This window comes from Centruroides sculpturatus, unplaced genomic scaffold (assembly GCF_000671375.1).
Source record: "Centruroides sculpturatus isolate CEXI.00-Female unplaced genomic scaffold, Cexi_2.0 scaffold797, whole genome shotgun sequence".
NCBI lineage: Eukaryota > Metazoa > Arthropoda > Arachnida > Scorpiones > Buthidae > Centruroides > Centruroides sculpturatus.
In genome coordinates, this window is record NW_019385165.1 from 268,898 (window position 1) to 275,188 (window position 6,291).

Below are 6,291 nucleotides of genomic sequence, written 5' to 3' on the forward strand. Positions count from 1 at the left end.
CTCTGGAGGACCGAGATCGAAACCGGACGGGTCAAGGAAAACTAAGAAATTTTCGGCGGATGGTAAGTTCCGATATTTCGGGCCCCATCCCTCACTACCCGGTCGCTTTATTGTGGGCCTGGCCGAACCCATAATGCGCCTGCTATAACAGTCCATCTTAGTGCCCACAGAATAGAAAGAGTTAAAAAAAACCTATCGAGCGATCCGCAGCTAACTTTTCACAGTTACTCTTTATAACATTGCAGAATATAAGATACTATGTATCTTGTTACATAAGTATTTTTCTTTATTTTTCCGATGTCACTTAGTGATAAACACAGTGTTTTCCAAAACAGAACAATTATATCTTGTGACATCGTCACAAATGAGGACTGCCATTCTTTACAATGTTCTTTAAATTAATTCAACTTAACATATATGCTCTCCACCTCAAATTTGTAATGGCTTCAACCTGAACATCGTACGTTTTTATTAACAATAAAATATATCCAATCATCTATCTAACACATATCCGGGAAAATATTTAAATTAACAAAGAAAATATTCCGGTTTGCATCGGCAAATCCTTTACGGTTAATCAGAGTCTCCAGCTTCTCCGCTTTCTACAGCTGGTCTGTGCATTAATCTATTTGTTTCTGCTTTCGGAATTTATAAAAAACAGTGGGAATTTTTAGGTCCATAATTTTATCGAATTACAGCCCAATTACAATATGGTTTCATTTCATTGTATCATTTAAAATGTGCGATAATCGTTACGAAATGAAAGATCAAGCCCATAATTAAATTTCATTTGATTATAGATTCTGCTTTTAAATATTTAAATTTGTTGCAAAATTAATAAAAGCAAACAAACTTCAAACATTATTGAAGTACGTTGCATTTTCTTTAAAAGATATGTGCTACGAAATTCAAAAAATTTGTATTTTCAAATATTTCATCTTTGGTAATTCATCTTCGGTATTTGATTTGTTATTTCAAATACCAAAGTCTATTCAGTTGTTTTGAGATTGTGTCTTCTTTTTAATTATTTCTTCTTCATAACTAAGTGCATAGGTAGACACTTGGCATCTTTAACATCACCCTTTTATTCAGGAAGATCTTACACACCCGAAACGCGTATCGGTATGTGGAATATATTCCTGAATGAAGAGTGCTGTTAAAAATGCTCAGTGTTTACCTATGCATCCAGTTGTAAAGTACAGTATAAAATACTAAAATCTATTTAAAGTATTCTGAATTATTTCAAATAACAGATACCTTAAATATTCTGTGATATTTTTAACACGTCAGAGTATTATCTTTATCGTGGTATTTTTGAAATTTTAATATCTAGGATTTTTCAGTTACGCAAACATGTAAGCCAGAACTAAGATATATCGATTCGTATTGGAATATATACTACGAATATTATTGAGATTGTTAATGCACGCGAATAGTTGAATTGGTTCCTGTTTATAAAATAAACAAGAAATACGAGAACGATAGATATTTAAAGTTTGAGACAATTTTCAAATTAATTTGAAACTTTATTTTAAAATAATTTACGAAAATATTATATTCAAGTAAACAATATTTGTAGGTAATTAGTGCTTTGTTTTCCTTCTTTAATAAGTACTTCAATTTCGTTAAATGTTTAGTAATTAAAACGTTGCAAACTATCCGAAATTTTTATTTTTTCGTTTTAAATTTAATTAAACGTAAAAAATATTAAAAACTTGCAAAAAGAACTAAATGCGAAATGTTAGAATAAAAAGTTTCATGGTTTTATGTCTTTTCTTTTGCCTCCAAACGAAACTTGACAATTGCAGTGTAGGTATTTTACTACTGCATGTCCTTGAGAACAGCTGTTGTGAGTCATTCCCGGAACGTTTACATATCCGCCTCAGGATAAAACGAATTCCAGCGGAATGTGTGTATTTGATTGCCATATATATATATTTCTAGATATTTTTCAAAATTTTTAATTTACACTGCTATTTCTCTTCCCCTATGTTAAAGCAGCTACATATAATAAAATCTGTTAAATAAGAATAATAATAATCTATTGTATGTTTTTTACTCTATCAGAAAATATGCAGAAAAAGTTTACCAGAGTGAAATCCATGCATAAGAAATTTAGAACGATTAGATTAATTTAATTAAAAACTCTCATAAGAAAAATTTTTAAGCGATTAATTTAAAAGTAAGAAATTGTAAATATTTTTCATGCAAATGTATAAAATTATTTTTAAAAATTCAGTTTGATATTTCTTATCTTTTATTTCACCCTTTCTTTTAGTTTTGTTACATTGATTACACTCAAATTTTTTTGAGATGATGAGCGGTTTGTATTCTTTTTTCTCTTCTCTCATTGGAGTAACTGGAGTTATTCATAAGAAAAACATCTATAAGAAAAATTCACAAATTTTAACATTAAAAATGAAATAATTTTTTAAATTATTGAAATTTTTTTCTGGATAATTTTACTGACAACGAATTCATTTAAATTGGCTACAGTACAGCATCGATTATCCGACTCAATTGGGGACTCAGGTTGGTCGGATAACTGAAAAATCGGATAACCGAAAAGAATAAAAAAATACATTATTAATATAGTATATTAGTATATCCCATATAATTAGTATAATAGTATATCGCTGCGATGTTAACCAACTTCGCGTTGAATTTTCATCGATGTTAAGCCTAACAAATTCTTTAAAAAAAAAAATAATAATCATTGCTATTGTACCGTTAAAAATTATCTTTGAATTATTTCATTGCTCACAAAACAAATACCACGCATAATTAGAAAATTAAGTCTTGTTTAAATAGTGGCCTCCCTTCAATGGTCGAGCCAGTATTGCCAACTAACACATTTTAATATTATTTAACAAAAATAATATTAATGTAGCCAAGACATAGGCAAATATCCTAGTGCTACATCACTAGCGGACATTTGAAATTTGCTGACTAGAACGGTCGGTTAACCGATGCGACAGTTAATCGGGAGTCGGATAATCGATGGTCTACTGTATTTCTGAAGTGCTGAAACACAGTGTTATTACTGTTACTGGTAAATAATTTTAATTAGAACAGTTAAAACATTGGATACTCAGCTTCAGCGCCACCGTATAAACAAGAAGGAATTAATAGTACTTATAAACATAGTTAAGCAGCTTTCTTTTCTTTATTTACCTACCAACATTGTTTACTCTCAACTGATATTTATAATTTTTAGCAAATAAATTAGTAAATTTAATGAGTATTGTTTTTAAGTTCACAGTTCAAAGCCAATTATTATCTCGTTATTATTGTTTAATTTTAAAGTATTGATATCAAGTGCAATTTTGCTAATCGAGGGTATTGGTAATCAAAATATTATTCGAAACAGTAATGCAAAAATTAACAGTTTGGAAACATCGAGAGATGAAAAATATTTTGATATTTTTCAAATTCACAGAATGGTCATCACATCTGGTTCTTCAAATAATCTACAGTATTGTAAGTATATTTTAGTATTTCAAATAACAATCCAAATATACATAGACACTAGATCATAATAATCAAAACAAATTTATAAAGGATAAATTCTTCTAAAACTTTTTGGTCTGGTAATATTATTTGTTTTTTAAATTGTTATTGTCATATTTCACTCTTACTTTGTCTAATCCCCTCCATTTAGTTTCATCAAATTTTTCTTTTTCTTACGCCAATTTTCATGTTTCACTACTTATATACACATGTAATATATATATACACATGTAAATATATAGTGTTTCGGAGGTTCCATCAAAAGTACATATTTACCGGTCCTAGCACAAATTTTTGGCAAATGAATTAAAATAGAAAAAATAACAAAAAAATCAGACAAAATTAAATTGTTATTTTAAAGCAAATTTTTCTATTTATAAGAAAAAGCACAGTTTTCTGAAAATCGCTCGATTTCAGTTGAATTACAGTCGACCCCTCTATAACACTGTTGATAATTCGGTTTTATATGAATTCCATGTTGTACGAGTCACTTAGATTTTACAAACACGTGTGCCGGGCTGTGAACGGCTCACGTATTTGTAAAATCTAAGTGACTCGTACAACATGAAATTCATATAAAACGGAATTATACTGGGTCGACTGTATTTGGATCAGTTATGCCACCATTTAAAACTTATTCCAATTTTATGCTGAAGTAAAAGGAAATCAGCTTCAAAACGAATTTAAAAGATGAATTTGAATAAATAGTTTAAATAAAACCTTTGTTCTGATCATACGAACAGCACTAGCAGATCATACGAACTTTAGTGTGACTTTCAAATTAAACTTAATTTAAATGGAAAGCTTTTATTCTATGTATCTCGAGCGCATTATTTTATACAAACTACGTAATGACTCGTGATGATTTAACTGTGACTTTAGCGTAAAACGTCTTTTGCATACATCACAAGTATTCTGTTCCATGATGTGAAATATATAATCCAAATGTTTTAAAAACTTTCTATCGCAAGTATGGCATTCAAACTTTTTCACCCTTGTATGAATTGACACGTAAAGTTGGAGAGCGGTCAGGCTACTAAATATCATACAGCAGATATCACATTTATAAAATTTCTGTCATTTGTGAATAACCTTCCAATGCCTAACGAGACTTTCTTCGTAATCAAACACTTTAAGGCAAACTTCGCATGTATGAGAAATGTTCCTGCTGTTGCTATATCCGTATTAAAAAATTTGTATTAATAATTATTTTACAAGTATAACAATATAGTTATGTGCAAAAACACTACCATTACAGCGTAACTACAAAATAATTAGGAAAGATATTTACATAATAAAAATATACGTTAAACGTGCTATGAAAAAATTACTTACGTTTGATAAATGTCATAGTACACAACAGAAAGACACCATGCTGAATTCGTACATTCAAAGAAGATTTGGAAAATTGGTAACGTTTATGGACACTTGACAAGCAAGTGGAAAACTGCACGTGGCCAATCGGCAATTCTTTAAGGCTCGAAGTTGTAATTAACAATTGTCTGTATTCTAATACTATCCTATTTAGTAATTATCGTAAATGTTATAACTTTATTTAAACTATATAAATGAATATTCCAGTTGGCGGAGATTATACGAGTAGAAAGTCTTATTCTAATCGAAACATGACATTGCAAACGTGTGGTATTTTCCATTAAACAATGAAATTATTCGCTGTTACAATGCACAAACATGGAAGACGATTTGAAATTTATTAGCTTTTTCAGTACTAGTTTAAAGACAGTAATTAATACGTATAAGTTTTTACAGTATAAAACTGATAGTTTAAATAATTCCACATTACTAATAAGCCATTATAAACAGAACAGAACGTAACGTTTATTTTAAGTGTTTATCAATTAAAAGGGTTTGAAAGTATAAAAATTAATTAATAAAAAATTTTTTATCTTCACGTTGTTATTTAAAAAGTGAGGAAACTGCTACCTGGTTTGACTTTTTTAAAATAAAATTATATTTTTTTTATGTCATCAAAACAATACGTGTACCTGCAGCGTAAACCGATGGCTACCTGTATATAACTGTTTAGTCAGCGACAGCATATTTAAAAGTATATCTATAAAAAATTTCCTAGTATAAAAATTAGGTGTATTACTTCTTTTGTGAATGTTAGATTACGGAAGATTAAATATTAATATTCTAAAGTACTTAGTTATTTAGTTATTCCCAAAATTCGTACTTACTTTCTGTAAACGTTCAGATTAAAGCAACGGAATCGCCATGCAACCTTTACTTCGAAAATTGTATGCCAAGCAGTTATGTCTGAGAAAAAAAACATTCAAGTCTTTGTTCAGGTAATTTGCGTAATAAATATACATTTCTATTTTCTTACATATATATTATTATTCAGTAAAAATTTAATTTTTATTTTTAGTTAAATATTTGTAGTTGTTAAATTTAAGCAAAACAACAAACAGCGCAGAAAAGTTAGTAAAGAATATTGATTGTTTGTATATAAATCTGAAAAAATTAACATATTTATGGGTTCACTGGTAGATAAATATAAAATACAAATTTACTGCATGTAAATTGTAGTAATTATATATAATATTAATTGTTATCTCTACTCTAGAAAGATTTAAATTTGGAATTTATGACAAATTGTTTTAAATTCAAAACAGAAAAAAGTTAATAATAAAGATTAATAGACAGAATTCTATTTTGAATTATAATACAGTAACAAATTGGTATACTTTTTATTCACAATCAATTGCAAGGAAGTGGAAAGTCACCGCTAAACATCAAGAACTGCTCGTGTTCGCA